The sequence below is a fragment of the Mustelus asterias genome, chromosome 6 (assembly GCF_964213995.1).
Source record: "Mustelus asterias chromosome 6, sMusAst1.hap1.1, whole genome shotgun sequence".
Classification (NCBI taxonomy): Eukaryota; Metazoa; Chordata; class Chondrichthyes; order Carcharhiniformes; family Triakidae; genus Mustelus; species Mustelus asterias.
Window position 1 is genome coordinate 88394463 of NC_135806.1, and position 20222 is coordinate 88414684.

Consider the following 20222-nt stretch of genomic DNA (forward strand, 5'->3'; position numbering starts at 1 on the left):
CATAGTGATCATAACTCTATCTCCTTTACATTAGCATTGGAGAGAGATAGGATCAGTCAAGCTAGGAAAGTGTTTATTTGGAGTAAGGGCAATTATGAGGCTATTAGACAGGAAACTAGAGGCATAAATTGGAAGGAGGTTTTCTCAGGGAAATGTACAGAAGAAATGTGGCAAATTTTCAAGGAAAATTTGTCTGGAGCTCTGCACAGCAACATTCCAATGAGACAGGGGAGTTATGGTAGGTCACAGGAACCATGGTGCACGAAAGCTGTAACGAATTTAGTCAAGAAGAAAAGAAAAGCCTACAAAAGGTTCAGGGAGCTAGGTAGTGTTAGAAATCTAGAAGAGTATACGACTAGCAGGAAGGAACTTAAGAGGGAAATTAGAAGAGCAAGAAGGGGTCATGACAAGGCCTTGGCAGACAGGATAAAGGAAAACCCCAAGGCATTCTACAAGTATGTGAAGAGCAAGAGGATAAGATGTGAAGGAGTAGGACCTATCAAATGTGACAGTAGGAAATTCTGTATAAAACCGGTAGAAATGGCAGAGGCACTCAATGAATACTTTGCTTCAGTATTCACAGTGGAGAAGGATCTTGGTAGTTGCAGTGCAGACTTGCAGTGGATTGAGAAGATTGAGCATGTGGACATTAGGAAAGAGGATGTGTTGGAGCTTTTGAAAAGCATCAAGTTAGATAAATCGCCGGGACCGGATGGATGTACTCCAGGTTACTGTGGGAGGCGAGGGAAGAGATTGCTGAGCCTCTGGCGATGATCTTTGCGTCATCAATGGAGATGGGAGAGGTTCCGGAGGATTGGAGGATTGCGGATGTGGTTCCGTTATTCAAGAAAGGGAGAAGAGGTAGCCCGGGAAATTATAGACCGGTGAGTCTAACCTCAGTGGTTGGTAAGTTGATGGAGAAGATCCTGAGAGGCAGGACTTATGAACATCTGGAGAGGAATAGTATGATCAGAAATAGCCAGCACAGCTTTGTCCAAGGCAGATCATGCCTTATGAGCCTAATTGAATTTTTTGAAGATGTAACTAGACACGTAGACGAGGGAAGAGCAGTAGATGTAGTTTATATGGATTTCAGCAAGGTGTTTGATAAGGTGCCCCATGCAAGGCTTATTGAGAAAGTGAAGGGGCATGGGATACAAGGGGACATTGCCTTGTGGATTCAGAACTGGCTTGCCCACAGAAGGCAAAGAATGGTTGTAGATGGGTCTTTTACAGCATGGAGGTTGGTCACCAGTGGAGTGCCCCAGGGATCTGTTCTGGGACCCTTGCTCTTTGTGATTTTTATGAATGACCTGGATGAGGAAGTGGAAGGATGGGTTGGCAAGTTTGCTGATGACACAAAGGTTGGTGGGATTGTGGATAGTGTAGAGGGATGTCAGCGTGGAGGATCAGAAGGATCTTGGGGTCCGGGTTCATAGGACGCTCAAAGCAGCGTCGCAGGTAGAGGCTGTGGTTAAGAAGGCGTATGGAATACTGGCCTTCATCAATAGAAGAATTGAGTTTAGAAATCGGGAGATAATGCTGCAGCTATATAGGACCCTGGTCAGACCCCAACTGGAGTACTGTGCCCAGTTTTGGTCACCTCATTACAGAAAGGATGTGGAAGCCATAGAAAGGGTGCAGAGGAGATTTACAAGGATGTTGCCTGGATTAGGTGGCATGCCTTATGAGGATAGGTTGAGAGAGCTACGTCTTTTCTCCTTGGAGAGGCGAAGGTTGAGAGGTGACCTGATAGAGGTGTATAAGATGTTGAGGGGTATTGATAGAGTGGATTCTCAGAGGTTTTTTGCCAGGGCTGAAATGGTTGCCACAAGAGGTCACAGGTTTAGGGTGCTGGGGAGTAGGTACAGAGGAGATGTTAGGGGTAAGTTTTTCGCTCAGAGGATGGTGGGTGCGTGGAATCGGCTGCCGGTAGTGGTGGTGGAGGTGGATTCAATAGAGTCTTTTAAGAGACTTTTGGATAAGTTCATGGAAGTTAGTAAGATAGAGGGTTATAGGTAAGCCTAGTAGGTAGGGACATGTTCAGTGCAACTTGTGGGCCGAAGGGCCTGTTTGTGTTGTAGCTTTTGTATGTTCTATGTACTAAATTAAATCATTCTTCAATTGACTTGGACAGTAGAGTACAGTGTAAAATTCCAAAATTTACAAAGATATTAAATGTGGAGGGGTGGTGAACAATGAGGATACTGTGAGGATGAACAGTGAGGATGACTACAACATGACATAGCTAGGTTAGCAGAGTGGACAGACAAGTGGCAGATCAAATTTAATCCAGAGAAGTTTGAAGCGATGCATTTTGGCAAAAAGGTTTGGGAGAGACAACATAGATGTCATGGTAGGTTGTAATGAACAAAGCATCGTAGCTGTGAGGGACAGCTCGGTGGATAGGATATTGGTATGTAGATAGGCTGGAAAATTGGGCGGGGATCCTGGATTCAGGATTCAATCCTGGACCGGGGAGCGGCGCGGGCTTGGAGGGCCGAAGGGCCTGTTCCTGTGCTGTATTGTTCTTTGTTCTTTGTTCTTTGTATAGTTCTAAAGACCATGTTGGAACAGAAGGGGGACATGGACAGCTCATTGGGAATCCAATTGTGAGAGCAATCAGCTTTATGGTGGCACTTTAGCTCGGCCACAACATTGACATCTACCTCTGGTTTCCCTGACCAATCACAGAGTGTGGATCATAGAATCATAAGAACTCGGAGCAGGAACAGGCAATTCAGCCTTTCAAACCTGCTCCACCATTCAATACGATCTGGCTAATCACATCTCGGCCTCAACTCCACTTTCCTGCCCGTTCCCAATAACCCTTCAAACCCTTACTATTTAAATATCTGTCCACCTCTTCCTTAAATTTACTCAAAGTCCCGGCATCCACCATGCTTTGGGATAGTAAATTCCACAGATTCAGAGGTCCTTTGAGAGAAATAATTTCTCCTCATCTCAGTTTTAAATCTTCCACCCCCTATCTTAAAACTATGACCTCTTGTTCTAGATTGCTCTGCAAGAGGAAACATCCTCTCCACATTTACTTTGTCAATTCCCCTTTTCATCTTGTCCACCTCAATTAGACCTCCTCTCATTCTTCTAAACTCCATGGAGTATAGGCCTAAACTGCTCAATCTCTTTTCGAAAGTCAAAACGTACATATCAATCTAGTGAACCTCCTCTGAACCATTTCCAATGCAACTACATCCCTCCTCAAGGGGTCCAAAACTGTACACAATATTCTAATTGTGCTGTCATTAATGCTTTACACAATAGCAGCAACACTTCACAACTTTTACATTCTATTCATTTAGCAATAAATGCCAAGATTCTATTGACCTTATTATCTGTTGTACTAGTTTTCTGTGATTCATGCATGACAACACCCAGATCCCTCTGCACCAAAGCACTATGAAGTTGATGATGATCTTCATCTATCAATTGAAAGATCTCTAAAGGGAGCCTGGCAGGGATCAGAATGATTCCATTGGAAGGCCAATACTAAGAATACAGCAATCAGAAGGATAGATGAGCAACAAGCAAAGGCTTCCCTCAACACCCCCACTCCTCAAGCAGTCCCTGATAGTCTTGCTGAGGGCTATGAGGGCCTAAAGAGAAATAATATTCCCCACAGATGAAAGGAAGAGGCTGGAAGAAGCTGATGAGTTGAGCAGTAGAAGTTTGATGCCTTGCAGTTGGATTCAGTGCGACAAGAGGTTCAATGACTTCATTAGAGCAGGAAAGTTGTGAGGATTCCACATTCATGTGCTATATCACAGAATCACAGAACGGTTACAGTACAGAAAGAGTCCATCATGTCTGCACCAGCTCTCCAAATTATTACTTAATGCCATTCTCCTACCTTTTCCCTGAATCCCTGCATATTGTTTCTATTCAAGTCATGCCCTTTTGAATGCCTCAATTGAACCTCCACCACACTTTCAGAAAGTTAATTCCAGACCTGATCCACTTGCTGTGTGAAAAAGATATTTCTCACATCACATTTGCTTATTTGCAAACCATCTGTGCCCTCTTGCTCTCAATCCTTTTACAATCATAAACAATTTTTCCCTATCTACTCTGTCCAGCCCCCTCATGATTTTGAACATCTCTATCAAATCTCCTCTTAGCCTTCTTCTCTCCAAGGAGAATAGTCCCAATTTCTCCAATTTATCTTCATAACTGAAGTTTCTGATTCCTAGAACCATCCTTGTAAAACTCTTCTGCACTCTCCCCAATGCGTTCAGTCCTTCCTACAGTATAATGCTGAGAACTGTACATAATACTTCAGCTGAGGTCTAACTTGTGTCTTGTATAAGTTCAGCATAACCTCCTTGCTCTTGTACTCTATGCCTTGATTAATAAATCCCGTGATACTTTATGTTTTATTGCCACCTCCAATGATCTATACACATATACGGACAGGTCCCTCTGCTCCTGCACAGCCTTTAGAGTTGTATTCTTCCCAACAAAATGGATCACCTCACATTTCTCGCATTGAGTTTTATCCGCCACCTATCTGCCCACTTCACCAACTTGTCGATATCCTTTTGAAGTTCTATACTGTCCTCTTTATAGTTTACAGTACTTTTGAGTTTTGTATCATCCGCAAACTTTGAAACTGTCCCCTGCACACCAAGATCTAAATCATTAATATATATCAGAAAAAATGAGAGTCCCAATACTGACCCCTGAGGAACACCACTACAAACCTTCATCCAGCTCAAAAAGTATCCATTGACCATTACTCTCTGCTTCATATTATTCAGCCAATTTTAGATCTACATTGCTACTGTCCCTTTAATTCCATGAACTATAACTTTTCACACAAGTCTGTTGTGTGGCACTGTATCAAATGCCTTATATACCACATCAGCAACATTACCCTTATCAATGCTCTCTCTGTTACCATTTCAAAAAACCCCAGCAAGTTAGTTAAACATGATTTTCCCTTAAGAAGTCCATGCTGGCTCGTCCTCATCAATCCACATTTTTCCATGTGATCATTAATTCTATCCCAAACAATTGTTTCTAGAAGCTTCCCCATCACTGAATTTAAACTGACTGGTCTGTAATTGCTGGGCTAATCCTGACAACCTTTTTTGAACAAAGGTATAATGTTAGCAATTCTCCAGTCTGCTGGCACCTCCCCGGAATCTAGAGAAGACTGGAGGATTATGGTCAGTGGCCCTGCAATTTCCACTCTCACCTCCTTCAATATCCTTGGATGTATCTCACCTGGTCCCGGTGTCTTATCAACTTTAAGTAGAACATAGAACATAGAACAGTACAGCACAGAACAGGCCCTTCGGCCCACGATGTTGTGCCGAGAAAGTACTGACAGTTTATCTCATCTCTCCCCCTTATCAATTTTCAACCCATACTCTGAATTTCCCAGCATTTTCATACACAGCACAAACACACACTGCAGCTCCATTCATTCTTCTCTCACCAGGTAACTCCTCACATCCCCATCTGAACAGCCAACACTCACTCTCATCCTCATCTTATTTACATCCCATGCGTATCCCTCATCCTGACCCTTCACAAATATCGTTATTCCATCTTCTCAAAACATTCTTTTTCTTACACTCTGTTTCCCTTTTTGTGGGAACTCCAAGGAAGAAACAGGGATGTCCCTTAACAGCGAGAATCACCTTGACTATATAAAGGAGAAAGCCATGGAGCTGGCAGAGTACACTACTATTGGTGATGGAGAGTTGGACAGTCTGGTAACAGAATAATGTATCTCATAGGCAGATAGCACATACCAGTCACTCGTACTGAATTGATGCCACCACTAACTGTAATGGAACATTTGCAGAATGTAGACTTTTGAACCTTGACTCCTTGTCAATTCTAATTCATGTCTTTTATCTCTCATAGTCCTTCAAACGTGACACAGTATCTGGAGTGGGAGAAAACAGAGGAGCTTGCACAGTCTGTGGAAGCACTGTCACAAAACTCATACATCCTTCACAAGTGCAGAAAGGCACACCTCGATGGGAGTTAGCTAACTTCCCAAATGGTGAGATTTACAAGTGAGTAGGAGCAAGTGCAGGAAACAGGGACAGCTTTCCTGGCAACTGGGTAAGTGACTCCTCTTCATTCTTCTCCTCTCCTCCTCCATGGAATCAAAGTGGTTCTCATCTTCTACCTTCTGCAATCCCAATCCTCTGGGTGCGCTGTATTAGGCAAGACACAGCAGACCATGGCATTTTGGAGATCCACACTGGTACATAATGAAGAACACCCCCTGACCTATCCAGGCACTTGAATCACAACTTCAGCAACCCAGTAGTTTGCTCTATGACCACTCTAATGTACACATAGTTCTGCTTGTACCTTTCATCTGTATCAGTGTTCGGATACCTCACTGCCACATCCTTGGACAGTAGTCTGTGCCAGTTATTGATCCTGTTTGGAGGCCTGAAGACGTGTGGGAGATGTGACTGGCAGAAGATGAAGGAGTCATGGCAGTTTCCAGGATATCTCGCACATAAAATCTCAGCATCCAAAGATGTTTGAGTCAGGTTGATTGGTCATGCTAAATTGCCCCTCAGTGTCCCACGAGGTGTAGTTTCGAGGGATTAGCGGGGTAAATGTGTGGGGTTGTGGGGATAGGGCCTGGGGTGGAATTGTTGTCAGTGCAGACTCAATGGGCTGAATGGCCTCCTTCTGCACTGTAGGATTTCTATGATTTCTATGATCCCATCAGGAATTTCCCATGTGCCTCTAAACGAGCAGGATCATATCAGTTTCCAACATACCCACAAATTTTGCTGATTTAACCCTCTGCCCTCACTAGCACCTGTACCCTTGACTTGAATGTGAAAAAGACAGGAAAAGAAAGATGAGATTAACAGAGAGGAATAAAAGAGATTAAAGGAAAAGCTGTTTCTTTTTGAATCACCAACAATAATTAAAATCCGTAGGAATGAGACTTCAGTGTCAGTGAGGCTGTTTGGCAGTAATTAAGACTTGTCACACTTTCAAAAAATTACTTACACTAGTTCGGATAAACTCTAACTTTGGTTGGTGAGTTAAGTTTGTACATAATGTGTATGTATAACAACTTAATGTTGTACCATTGTTTTTCAATGGTGAGTCTTCTGGCAAGATAACATTATACAGTTGCTGGAGGTTGTTATCCAATTCTCACTATATTAACAGTGAGCACTGAACTTGATAACAAAGTACATAAATTTGTGGGAAGCTGATAACACAGTGCGACTTAGGATTCAGAAGAGGCCTGACAAAATATAATTGATCAAGTAAAATCTAGAAGGTTAGCGTATGGATTGACTATGAACACCAATAAAACAATAATAATTTTCCTTAGAAGGAATTCATCAAGATTGAAGTGGATTGTTATCACACTGGAACAAGTAGATAAATTTTGATATTTAATATTTAATGATAATAGAAAACTGCAGATGTGATGTAGAAGTTAAAGGGACCGAGATAGTCAAAAGTAATTTTGTGAAGATGAAGGATGTGCAAACCAAAAAAAAACTCAGCCTTGTAATGAGGAAAAATCTTTCCTGTCTGCCTCAGAAACCTGAACAATAAGTAAACATTTGTGGAAGAAAATAGAGGTCTTTGAAATGTGGATGCTGAAGATGTTTGCAAAAATTTCCATAAACAGGTCTTAAAAAAAGTGATCATTTGATTAGAGTTGAAAAGCTACAGGGATCTTTCACCCGAAGGCAAAATAGAGGGCGTCAGAAAGAGAGGTTGACCTAGGTGTAGTTGGATGACAGACATCACAGAGTGTTTGTAGATGAGCTAAGGTAGATGTGTGAGGATGGCACCAGAAAGATGAGCATGACGGGTAAATCACGGGTAGATAGTTTTCTGATCGATAAGGGAATTAGGGGTTATGGGGAGCAGGCGGGTATGTGGAACTGATTCGCTTCAGATCAGCCATGATCTTGTTGAATGGCGGGGCAGGCTCGAAGGGCCAGATGGCCTCCTGCTCCTATTTCTTATGTTCTTATGTTCTTATGACATACTGTAACAGACTATCTTCTGACAGGAGGAACTATAAGCAAAAGCAGTAGCTGGTAGCCATACTGTTATTTTATCACAGAATCAGATCCACAGAGGGCCGCATGTAATATTGTGATGTGTATGCCCTCATCCAAAGGGAAAGTCCAGAGGGAAGCAGTGTTTGTGATCAGGTGATAGTGATAAATATCATAGAATCCATACAGCGCAGAAGGAAGCAATCCAGCCCATTGAGTATACACCAACTCTCTGAAAGAGCCTCACACCCAGGCCCACTCCTTTGCACTATCCCTTTAATCCCATGCATTTATTATGGCTAATCCATTTAACCTACACATCTTTCGACACTAAGGAGCAATTTAGGGATCCACCTAACCTGCACAGTTTAATCCAGACAAATGTGAGATGATGCATTTTGGTAGACCGAATTCAGGTGCAAATTATGGCAGAACCCTTAGGAGCATTGACATACAGAGGGATCTGGGCATACAGGTCCACGGACTCCTGAAAGTGGCAACACAGGTGGATAAGGTGGTCAAGAAGGCATACAGTATGCTTGCCTTCATTTGCCAGGGCATTGAGTATAAAAGTTGGCAAGTTATGTTACAGCTGTACAAAACTAGTTAGGTTTATTGTGTGCAGTTCTGGTTGCCACTCCACCAGAGGGACGTGGAGGCTTTGGGGAGGGTGCAAAGAAGATTTACCAGTTTAAGATGAGAGGTGGTAAGTTTTGGGGAGAAGTGTGGAGAAAGTTTTTCACAGAGAGGGAGCTGAGTGCCTAGAACGAGCTGCCAAGTGGAGGTGTTGGAAGCGGGCACATTAGCAATGTTCAAGGTGTATCTTGACAGACACGTGAACAGGAGGCGAACAGAGGGATGGAAACTGCAAACTGATGCAGGCTGGGTGGGCGTGTGTTGTATTGTTCTTTGTTCTTTGTCTTTGGACACTAAGGGGCAATTTAGCATGGCCAATCCACCTAACCTTATGATATGCAAATAATCCCTTCTAACTTTGAGGACAGGAAGTCAAATGAACTAACATTTCCTCCTGACACTGGTACCTGAATGGGAATGTCATGTTTTTCTGTTCAGAGTGTACAAATCTATCCCCTAACCAAACTCACAAATAAAGATAAAAGGTAAACAAAATCCAGAGGATGCTGGGAATATTGATAGTACTTTAAGTTTGAGAAGTCAATCTTGCCTTTCGCCTGCTCTGAGAAACCTGAGCTAGAACTATTAGCAATTCAAATTTTGTGTGAGGGTCAGCTGGCTAGATGGCTAGAGTGTGGTGCCATGATACCAATGGTGTGGTTTCAACCCCTGTACCAGCGTGGTGCTTTATGGAGGCCTGCCTCCTTGTCTTCACCCATGTCTTCACCCATGCTTGATGTGGAATGATCCCTTTCAACATAAATAACAACTTGTGTTTTATAACAGTGAGAGCTGCCTATGGTCCCTCATGGACAGCGGATGATTACCTTACCAGCTTGGATATTATGCCTTAAAATTCAGATATATGGCTTTTAGCTGGTCTCTTTCCAGGTAAAATGACTAATAAAGACTAACATGATGAAAACCATCTTTGTTATGATCCTATTCATATATGACAGCTTTTTGTACAGCTTCTTTGGATGCATATTTTCTAATCAAGCAAACATATCGAAACCTAAATATCTGGATTGGGACAAACCCTGGTACTCATCAAACTAATCAAATTCTGATCTCCTTTAGGTTGTTTCAGAATCAGAATTCAGGCTTCATTCTCTAATGAATCCTTATGGGTGAATTTATTCCTTTTTCCTAATCTTTCTAAACCTTTGATGTTATTTGCCGATATTCCCCCGTCCCGCCCGCCTCGGGAATTGTAGCAGGGAGGGCGGACCATACAAAGGGCCATTGACCTCGGGCGGGATTCTTCGGTTTTGAGGCGAGCGCGGCTGAAGTATCTGCAATTTCTGAAACTGTTATGAGCCAAGAGAGAAAATATTTAAAAACAAATAAGAGTTAAAATAGTAAAAAGGATGGAACCGTAGATTCTTGTTGCATTGTGATTAGGACATGTTTGTTAGCCCACGCCCACCAAGTGACAGGAGCAATTGTCGTTTTTCTCAAATAATTATTGAAAATATAGAGTTAGCAGTTAAATGACTGGAATTCAGTCACTGTTTGCAATGTTAGCCAGTGCAGGCTTCTGAGCAACTTGATTGCATTGTCTGGTTACCGGTGGCTCTCACCAATGTGAACCCTTTTATTGGAATGACCAATGTTAACATACCTAGATGGACATTTCATACAAAGAAGTATGGTGGAAACAGATGATTAAAAATCACAACTTAAGATAGAAAAGGAATGCTAATCTGCTTTTCAAGGATCTTAGCAAAAAATAAAGTACTGGAAACTGCAAGTCACCGCACGTGTAACTATATTTACAGCCATTACCCAAGATCAATAGATTGCAAAAACTTGGAGCAGGATATTATTGGGGGGAAGGCGGGGGTTGATGTGCCCCAGCAAAGACCAACACGTAGCCATTTAACAGCCAGTGGGCCATTAATTGGCTTCCATCTGGGCCAGAAGCCCTGCCCCTGAGACCTGCCGGCTAATCAAATGGTTCTCTGGTTCCAGCAGCGCCACTACAAGCAGTGGCCACTGCAGGGACTGCATTCAGTCTCCAGTGGCGATTGTCGACAGAGCCAGATGCGAATGTAAGGGTGGAGGGGGTGGGGTGTAGGGTATTGTTGGGGCCAGGCTGGCAGGCTCAGGGAGAGGGATGAGAGTGTCGTGGGGCTGGCATGAGATAGGGGAGCGGGTGGACAGACCTGCGGTGGGGGAACTCCGATGGGCACAGGGGGTCTGTAAAGGAAGTACCCACACTTCTTTCCCAATCACCAGCCTGAGCAGTGAAAGCTGTCAGGCTATGCACATACTGTGGGCTTCCCTTGCCATGGGCTAAATCCCAGAAGATGTGGGAGAAGACCTGAAGGACCTAAATTAGCCCAAGGGGAGGACAGGGTGTGGGGGGGGAGGGGCGGAGGGGGGAGGATGGGGGAGGGGGGGGACATGGGCCTCCAAATGCCTCCTACTCCACTGTAAAATTGCAGCAAGGATTGGGGAGGTTGATGGGTAGGTGCCGGAATGGCGCCCATGGCATGGGAATTTTACACCCCAGCCCCTCACCTGCCAACTCATGCAAGGCAGGCCCTAAAATTCAGCACATAAAAAATACCATGTGAGGTACTGCTTTGTTTTTTTTTAAAAATCGATTGGTCGTCCTTTCCTTTCTTTCTGTGAAAAACTCTGTTTCCAAAACCTCTGACCAAGTTGCAGTGGTTGTTGTCGGCTCAAAGCGTTGCGGCGTTCATTGATGTGTGATGCAATGAGATGCCGCCCAGTAGGGAGCAGATTTTGGTGTATTTACAATGAAAGAGATTTATGTTGAACCACTTTAATAATCTTAAAACCTGCTGTGAGACATATGTGGAGAGGATTTAACCACCTCTGAATATTTAAAACATTTCAAAGGCTCTGGGGTTTGTTTTGTTGCATAAGCCGGCAGGGTAATTCAATCTTAAAGACAAAGGTCACAGGCAGACCATGACCCTTTGTCGCTGTGTCACCAAGTGGCCACTTTCCTTCAGATTACTGAAAGGGGAATGATTTCAGACTCTGGACAATAATCCCATTCAGACGTCCTTCTTCTTAAATGTTTGACACCTGCTATGTGTTCAAGGTTATTTATTTGAGTTATTTAAACTGATTTGAATTGACATTTCGCCAATTCAACATTTCTGTGCAGTCGTTTTTGTGTAAGGTCATTTTAATTGCTATTTGCTAATCATACTGTGATTTCAAACAAAATGGTTTGTGCTCAAATAGCAGCAGTCCTCTAATCAGGGAAGAAATTGGAGCAAAAGAAGCCAACAAACTTTCCTCCTGGGTCATCTGATATGAAGATATTTAGGGCAGAATTTTTCCATCCCGCCCGCCATGGGAATCGTAGCAAGCAGGACACGGACCACGCAGAGGTCCACTGACCTCGGGCGGGATTTTCCGGCCTTGGGACAAGCGCAGCCGGAAAATCCTGCCATCAATTTTGGTTAATTTTAGAAATATATCTTCGATAACTTTTTTTGCCTTCAAGATCTGATTCCATGGCTGACCAATTAAAGGCCACTTAAAAGCCTCCACCTGCCACCGCTGATTAACCCACATTAGGAGAGGCCCCATGCCAGAGGTGGAATCTTGGGGTTTTTGGCTGCCTGCTGTCATTAAGGACCACTGTGTTTTGTGTCATTCAGGCAATAGACAGACAGCAGTGGGCCTTCCCTGGGATCAAGGTCCCTGGGGCTGAATTTCTGCACACTGTGAGCAGCCGCCAATTAGAGGCTGAAGTTCTCTGTACTCAGTTGCACCTCCAGGGAGGCAGTAGCTGCAGCTGGCACTACATCCTCCTGAGGCCTAGGATTGAGGAGGGACCCAAACACAGGTGAATGACTTTGGGAAGGGGGTGGCTATCAGTGGGCCCCACCCCTTTCCGATGCAAGATTCCTTGATCAGACACTAGTGTCTTTGATGAGGGATTCCCCCACCACGCTTACCCCAGGAGCCCACTGTCATGTTATTGTAACAATATAATGCAATGTGCTTATTTAATGCACAAGACGCAGGGCACCAATTTCTTATAAGGAATTGGGTAAACATGGTGTGGATTCATTTATCAAGACTAGCCACATGTGAACAGCTATTCATAGGTTCAAGTTTGAAGGTATTAGAGCTGTGTGTGTGTGTTCTGCTCAAAGAAAAAGTTAGACTAAGACAGGATCACATGATATATTTTCCTTCTAATGCTGTCACGCTGATATCCCTTAAAAATATACAACACCCACAAATTAGCTTGTCATGCTCCCCGCATGAGGAGCACCCTACCCACTGCTGTCTTAATACCAGTGGTGGGGAGATGAGGCCCTTAAGTGGCAATTAATGCCCATTTAAAGGTTTCAATTGGAAAGGTCATTCACAAGCCACCCCACCGGCCACCCTCCCGCTGATTAAATGCTCACTACCATTAAACTCACCATGGAGAAGAGTACAGGATTCTGCCCCAAGTCCGCAGCCCAATAGCTTTTTATGCTCAGTGTAGCTAGACAAGTTGGGGGGGCGGGGGGGAGGGGGGGAGGTTACCAACATTATCCGCCCTGTGCCAAATGGTTGCCTCCCAAAAACTCTTCCCACCCTGTACTTGCACCTCCCCCTCCCCCCCACCCGCCCCCGCCCCCCCCCCCCCCCCCGCCACCCCCACAACCTTGTTTATTCCAGCCTCCTAAACCCTCAATGGGCCTGTCAACCTTGCTCCAGTGATTCAAAGTCAGAATACTGTCCCAGCTGTGGCTGCAGCTTTTGGTGCCAGCTGTGGCCACAGCTCCTGCTTCCAGTTGTGGTTACAGTTCTTGGTGGCACTACTGGGACCAAAGAGCTGCTGGGCCCCTCTCCCAGTGGATGCAAGATGTTTTTGGGAACACAACATTTCTTAACTTGTGTGTTGGAAATGAAGGTGTTTATTTCCTCTTTGTAGTATAGGTTAAGGCAATTAAGATCTTTTCTAACCTTAAGTTTTATGTACATCAAGTTGGCAATCTTTGCACCCAGAAAAATCTGCAGTCCTATGAGAAACCAGGGTGCAGATTTGCAGTCTGAATATTGAGAAAGGTACGGAAGGACATAGGCTGCAGTAGGAAGAAATGCCCAGTATTGGAGGAGTTTAAGGAAAAACATCAAGTTGTACTATACTGTATTGTACAGGCATCCTTCACTCTGCTATCGTGTATTTGTATATGACTATAGCAGGCTTTCGGGCATCCCATGCAATTAAAGTAAAAATTCACCGTGGGGCCATATTTATGGATAGGTGTTTGCGTGTCTGTAAGTGTAAGCTTGCAATCATTTAAACTGAATTACAATTGGCATTGTTACTCACAGTTATTGCAAAGATGGCTTGTGAAGTGTCCATTTTCTACAGCTTCCAATGATTATGTCTAACATTTGCAAGGAACAAATGAAGTGTCCACATTGGTTATTGCACTTACAGCTGCCTTCGAATGTCAATCTAATATAATTCCACTCTGGAATCCTTGCTGTCTGGAGGATTGACAAACTCCCAAAGTGAAATTGCCATATAATGGCTGATTTCAGGTAGTTTTGTGCTTCAGCTTCAGATCCACTGGGAATAGCACTAAAAAAGTGCCTAAAATCCGACGTTACTTAACATAACAGTTGTCACAAATAAGAACAGAAGAAAATCCTGAACCCATCAAACCCAATCTGTCTAAAGCTTGGTCTTCCCCCTTGTGCTCCGTGTTACCTGAGGGAACACTAATTGCTTTTCACTGAAACAAAACCAAACAGTGTTGTTCATATAAACATATATATATAATCCCTCAACCTGTTTTTCAACAAATCACAATCTAATTCCTTGTTTAAAGGTGTTAATTGACCCCAGATCAATTTCTTCCTCTTGTTCCAAAAGATCCACTATCCTGTGGTGGAAAAATGCTTTTGTTTTGTCCTCTCGTCATATGCTCCCTGCTCAGGATAAATTCCGTTTTACTCTCATTGTTTTAGAGAAGAGTATTATGTCTTTTTTCAGTTGTTTGTTATTTTATGCAAATTAATTTAATTGCCAAAGCTTTTCTTCATTACCTAGTCCCCTGAAGCCTGGAATTCCCATGGTAACTTTTCTATGCAACCCTTGGTACCTATAACCTTTTGCCCAAATGTGCATTCCCCACTGCAGAAACAGCCTCACTATTGATTTGTGTAAGATCAGAATAAGTTATTTAGAACTATAGTTCAATGATAACTTGCCTTAATCATAAATACCTCAAACTGAGGCATTTCCCTTCTGAGTCTCTGCCAAAATGTTTTTTGTTAGCTCTTCTTATGTCGGTTAATTCTATATCACCTACATTAAAATTCATTTGCATTTTATTTGTTCTTAGGCACAATTGGTGCACACCTCTCTCAAGAAACCAGGCGATCTTACTGGGTCATCCTTCTGGTTGATGGGTGGGGCGAGCCGGTAACAAGAGAGGCAAGACTTGCTCCAGATTTCTTGCCTCTCGCAATCTTACTGGCACTGAATTGCCGGAGTAATCAACGTTTCAATTCATATTTAAATATTACAAGTGAATCCCGGGCGCAGTCTTTTATCTGCATATCATGTGCTCACAAAATTTTGTTTCATCATCAGTGAGGTGCACTGTTCCATACTAGTCTGAAATATTGTAAATGAAGGGTGACCCGAAAAGATCCCTGTAGAGATCCGCTGGTTATTTTTTCCAGCGAAAATATTTCTTTTTATCACTGTCCTCTACCTCGGTTCCCAATCAATATTCAATCTATCTCGACAATTTGCCAACTATTCCATGACTTTTAATAAGATGACTCAGTGCAGTAGGTCTCCAGGACTTTGCTCTGATTGAGTGAGGAAATGTTTAGGGCTGTGGACTGCCAGTTTCTTATTGCAATTATCCTACCACGTACCCCTGTATACTAAGTCAGCAGGCAAAATAATTGAAAAATATAGATTATCAATGGGTTTTGAGCAATCCTCAAAGAAAATGCTTTTTATTTTGAGTTTAAAGAACTGGCTTTTAGCATCTAAATTTAAGTGATCTATAAAGGTGCGATTAACCTGCAACAACAGGTACTTTGGAAATAGAAAAATTGGAAATGTAATGAGTTTTCTGATGCCCATTTTTCCTTTATGGTCAGCTCATATTAGAATTTCCTCTGAGTAAAAACCAATTTCTGATCTTTGGACATAATCACTTAGTCAATAAAGAATATGTGGATGCTGGCTCCCCTATGTCTCCTTTCCTGACATTATTAACGAGGAAGTTACTAAAATTTGGATTATATCCTCTTTCTGCTGTCTCTTTTCCTGTTCTTGTTAGGAATTGTGCACAACGTTTCCTGAATGACAAAACAGCACTGTTATTGCCAGTCACAGACTGTTTAATTGGACAACTATTTGCGAATTCTTGTCACTTCTCATAGGTATTTGGCAAAAAATAGTGAAGCTTTAGTAGACATTCATGCATTTAAGAATGCTGTTTCCATTTGGCTGAAACTTTCGATGTACAGGTGTCAGTAGAGTTCATTTAATGCACAATATGATACCCAATGATTTTTGAATGCATTTTTATTGTGAATATGGGTCCACTATCTGAATTGTACAAAATATATATGAATAGCAGTTTGACGCCAAAAGTCTCACCTTGCTGACCTTGTGAGGCCATTAGACCTCATTCTGCATGAGAATGGTATGCAGGAAATTAGGGAGTTGCCACTTTTTTCACATGAGATTTAGCTTCTGTATTGGCAGATCTCTTGTCACCCACTCCCATTATTGTAACCACGGTCCCTAACATTTGTGAGCGGTATATCTCTACCTTGACAATTTCCTGTCACTTTCTGTGATAGCCAAACCATCCACTTGCCCATGTTGCTTTTGCTTTTAAGCAAGTCCAACTTCAAGTTCTGTAGATACGCTTATGCCCTTTAGAGAAGGAAATCTGCCATCCTTATGTGGTCTGACCTACATGTGACTTCAGACCCACAGCAGTGGGTCTGGTTCTTAACTGCTCTCTGAAATGACCAAGCAAGCCTTTCAGTCCAAGGGCAATTAGAGATGTGCCTTGCCAGTGATGCCACATTCCATGATAGAATAAAGAAAGAAATACCCTCGGAAGCAATCCTTGGACTCCTCTACATATTTCTGGACCATGCTACAACAATTGCACATGTTGTTTTCTTGTCCAACAGTATTCAAATAAGCTAATCCCTCAGTTTCTAGCAGTGTAGGGGGTTGTGGCCGAACAACAGATGGAAGACCTACTGTAAGAATTGAAACTTCAGGACCTGTATCTTTTTCTTAAACTCTGTTCAAGCTCCCCAGATAGATCAGAGGCCAGAATGCTACATAAATATGGCATCAAGCCATATAGACCAACAAGGACCACATCCGCACTAATTTAGCTGATGTGTGCTTAGGTGGCAGGTGGTCCCTAGCCTGGAAAGAGGAAAGTAAAAATTGATTAAGATTCACATTCATCATCATTGCACAGTAATTCCAACTCAATACATCTGGGCATTAATGAGGAAAGCAGCAGCTGGTCAAGGATGGTCACCACAAACTTACTAACACCTTGGTGGACATTGGGTGGGCATTGTTGCCACCACGTTTGGAGGGGTGAATAAATTCTCCTTGTTTCCACTCCTGAGGTTGGTTATGACTGAGTTTAATTTTTTTAAAGTTATGATTTTTCAATTCAGTATGTACTTGGCCATCTTTAAAGCTTTATGAAGGAATAAGCCAACCAGATCTCTGGAGTTAGTTTTATTGTTAAAAACTCACTCATGCAAAAGTATAAGACTTATTAAAGAAGTAAAAACACGATCCGAATCTCACAACATATGTATACACGCACACACACACATGCACACACATGCACACACACGCACGCGCGCACATACACACGCACAAACACACACATGCACAAACAGACACGCACCACACACACACGACAGAACAAGTTACAAGGTAGAGGAGGTCCCCAAGGCTCTTCTCCTCTCCACCACTCTTCTTCTGGAGACATTGAAGCCCTTGAATGTTAAGGCCACGGCATCAGACTGAATGTGGACGGACTCCTCCATCTTTTGCTCCAGTCTGTTGACTACTTTGCTACTCTGCCTGATGTTTCATCTCCATCATGTTAGCCATGTCCGCTCGCAGAGGCTCATTATCTGACTCGGACTCTGTTGGTATCTGATCTCCAGCAGTTCTAAAAGTTTCAGAGACCTAGGCTTCCACTGATGTGGAGATGTGAGTTGTTCCCCTGAATGTGACCCCAAGCCTAATCTAGAACTATGACCCACCGAGGTGTGTGTCTCTGAGCTGGTGGAATGTGCAGGTGAATGCAGTGATGGATCTTCTTCAAACGGATCCTCAGTATCATCCTCTGAGGTGGCCTGGGGGTTGGAGCCTGTGTTGGTCCACCTGGACCTGCTGCTGCCTGTAAGATAGAGAAGATAGATTTAGTTCATGAGCAGCAGAATACAACATTGCAAGTCATTCACTGTGAATGTCGAGATCTGATAAATTCACATTTAACAGTGGCACGGTGGCACAGTGGTTAGCACTTCTGCCTTGCAGTGACAGGGACCCCGGTTCGATTCATGGCTTGGGTCACTATCTGTGCGAAGTCTGCACATTCTCCCCATGTCTGCATGGGTTTCCTCCTGGTGTTCTGGTTTTCTCCCACAGTCTGAAAGACGTGCTGATTAGTTGCATTGGCCATGCTAAATTCTACCTAAGACGTTGGAGTGTGGCAACCAGGGGATTTCCACAGTAACTTCATTGCAGTGCAAGCCTACTTGTGGCACTAATGAATAAACTTTAAACTTAAAATTCATGGAGGCCTCATCTGTACTAGCTTGTGAAGATAGGTTGATCTCACCTTCACCACAGGAGTGATCTCTGTCTTCCACTGCCAACTTGGTGGCACCCTCCTCAGCTTTGGAATTTCCTGAGTGTCAGCTCTCCCTCCTCCAGTCTGGGATCTCTCCTTCTTATTGAGGGCAAGCTTGGCCTGAATGAAGGCAGATGGATGGAATGTAGTGAGAAGGAATGGAGCAGAAGTTAGGGAGCTTGCATGCCGACTGTGTGTGCTGATCCCTCCATTGTAAGGACTGAAGATGGTGTTTGTGCAACCTGATAAATGAGATACAGGTGAATAGCCTTCCAATGCTAATATCATTCCCGCTAATATTGTGTGAGATCACTGAGCTGGACTGTACAGAGTAATGTGCATGTTAAGCTGATTTGCAAATATGGCGCCAGGAACTTCGACCCCATGAGGTGATGGCAGGCAGATAAATCAGTGCCCACTGCACCATGTGATTCAGTGAGAAGCTCACCTATGCATTAGTAGCAAGTTGCAAGTGGAAAATCGGGCATGAGAACCGGGTCTGCCAATCAGCAGGAAAGTCACCGTTAATCCCGCCGGCCACGGCACTCAGTTTCCAGAGTGGAAAATTCCGTCCAGAAAATAAAATTAACTTGGATTTCCAGCTTTTACTCATCCCAAGTTCTCGCCCACTACAAGGTCACTTACCTGAGAGAAAAATAGAAACACTCCGATCTCTGAATCGTCAGAGATGTGCTTTGGGACCCTGTGGATGTGCAGGCTAGGTTACCAGGAAATCCTGCTTCTACATTTGTTACCAAAGAAAATAAATAGCCCATCATTCATTCTGTCGACTGACAGCTGTCAAGATAGTATGTCATATTTAGCCTTGTAGTGATATATCTAGTAATCCCAGTGGACAAACATATTATATGTACACTTGTCAAGTAATACTCGACAGAAAAGCACAATCCCACTTAATCCTTAAGAAGGCCCGTATCTGTTTTCATTTCATGATGTCTTCAATATAATAGCTATCATAAAGTCGATGAACAAAGGAACAGAATGCACAGTAATTATGTTATGTATGATTGCACCATGAAATAACTTTTATGAATAAAAAACCCCCAATCGAATCATTCTGTTTCTTAACGATAATGATAATTTCGTACTTAAACAAAAATAAAAAAGGATTCAGAGTGAATTTGGAAACTATGAGAATATATGTAGCCTTTTTGCTAGTGATGACCACTCAATCACAGTAATACATTTGGGATGTGTTATTATAGTTTGCAGATTTGCAGAATTAGCAAGTAGCTCTCTCTGGATGGTGTTCAAATTAAGGCAGCTCCAGGAAAAGAGTTTATAGAAAAGTAATCTAAGCCTAATTTAACATTTTTACATAGAAACTCATAAAATTATAATTAAAGCCTTCAATCTTCATTGTGCTGTAGACATCTAAAGGGTTTTATTCCATTCCCATCTAGATCTTATTGGAGATGCGCCAGTGTAACAGATAATGATCATGGACGGTGAAAATAGGAAATTGTGTAAGTGTCCCATGTCAGTGATGTTAGAAGCTTATTGAATTAAACATTACATTTCCCATATGGCATGTTCTTGAACCCTATTGCCCCACCAGGGGAAATGCTGGAAACAAATCAACTAGACTAACTCCATGAATCTGCCACCCACCAATTGGACTATGATTGGCAGAAGAAGGAGGTTGTTTTCG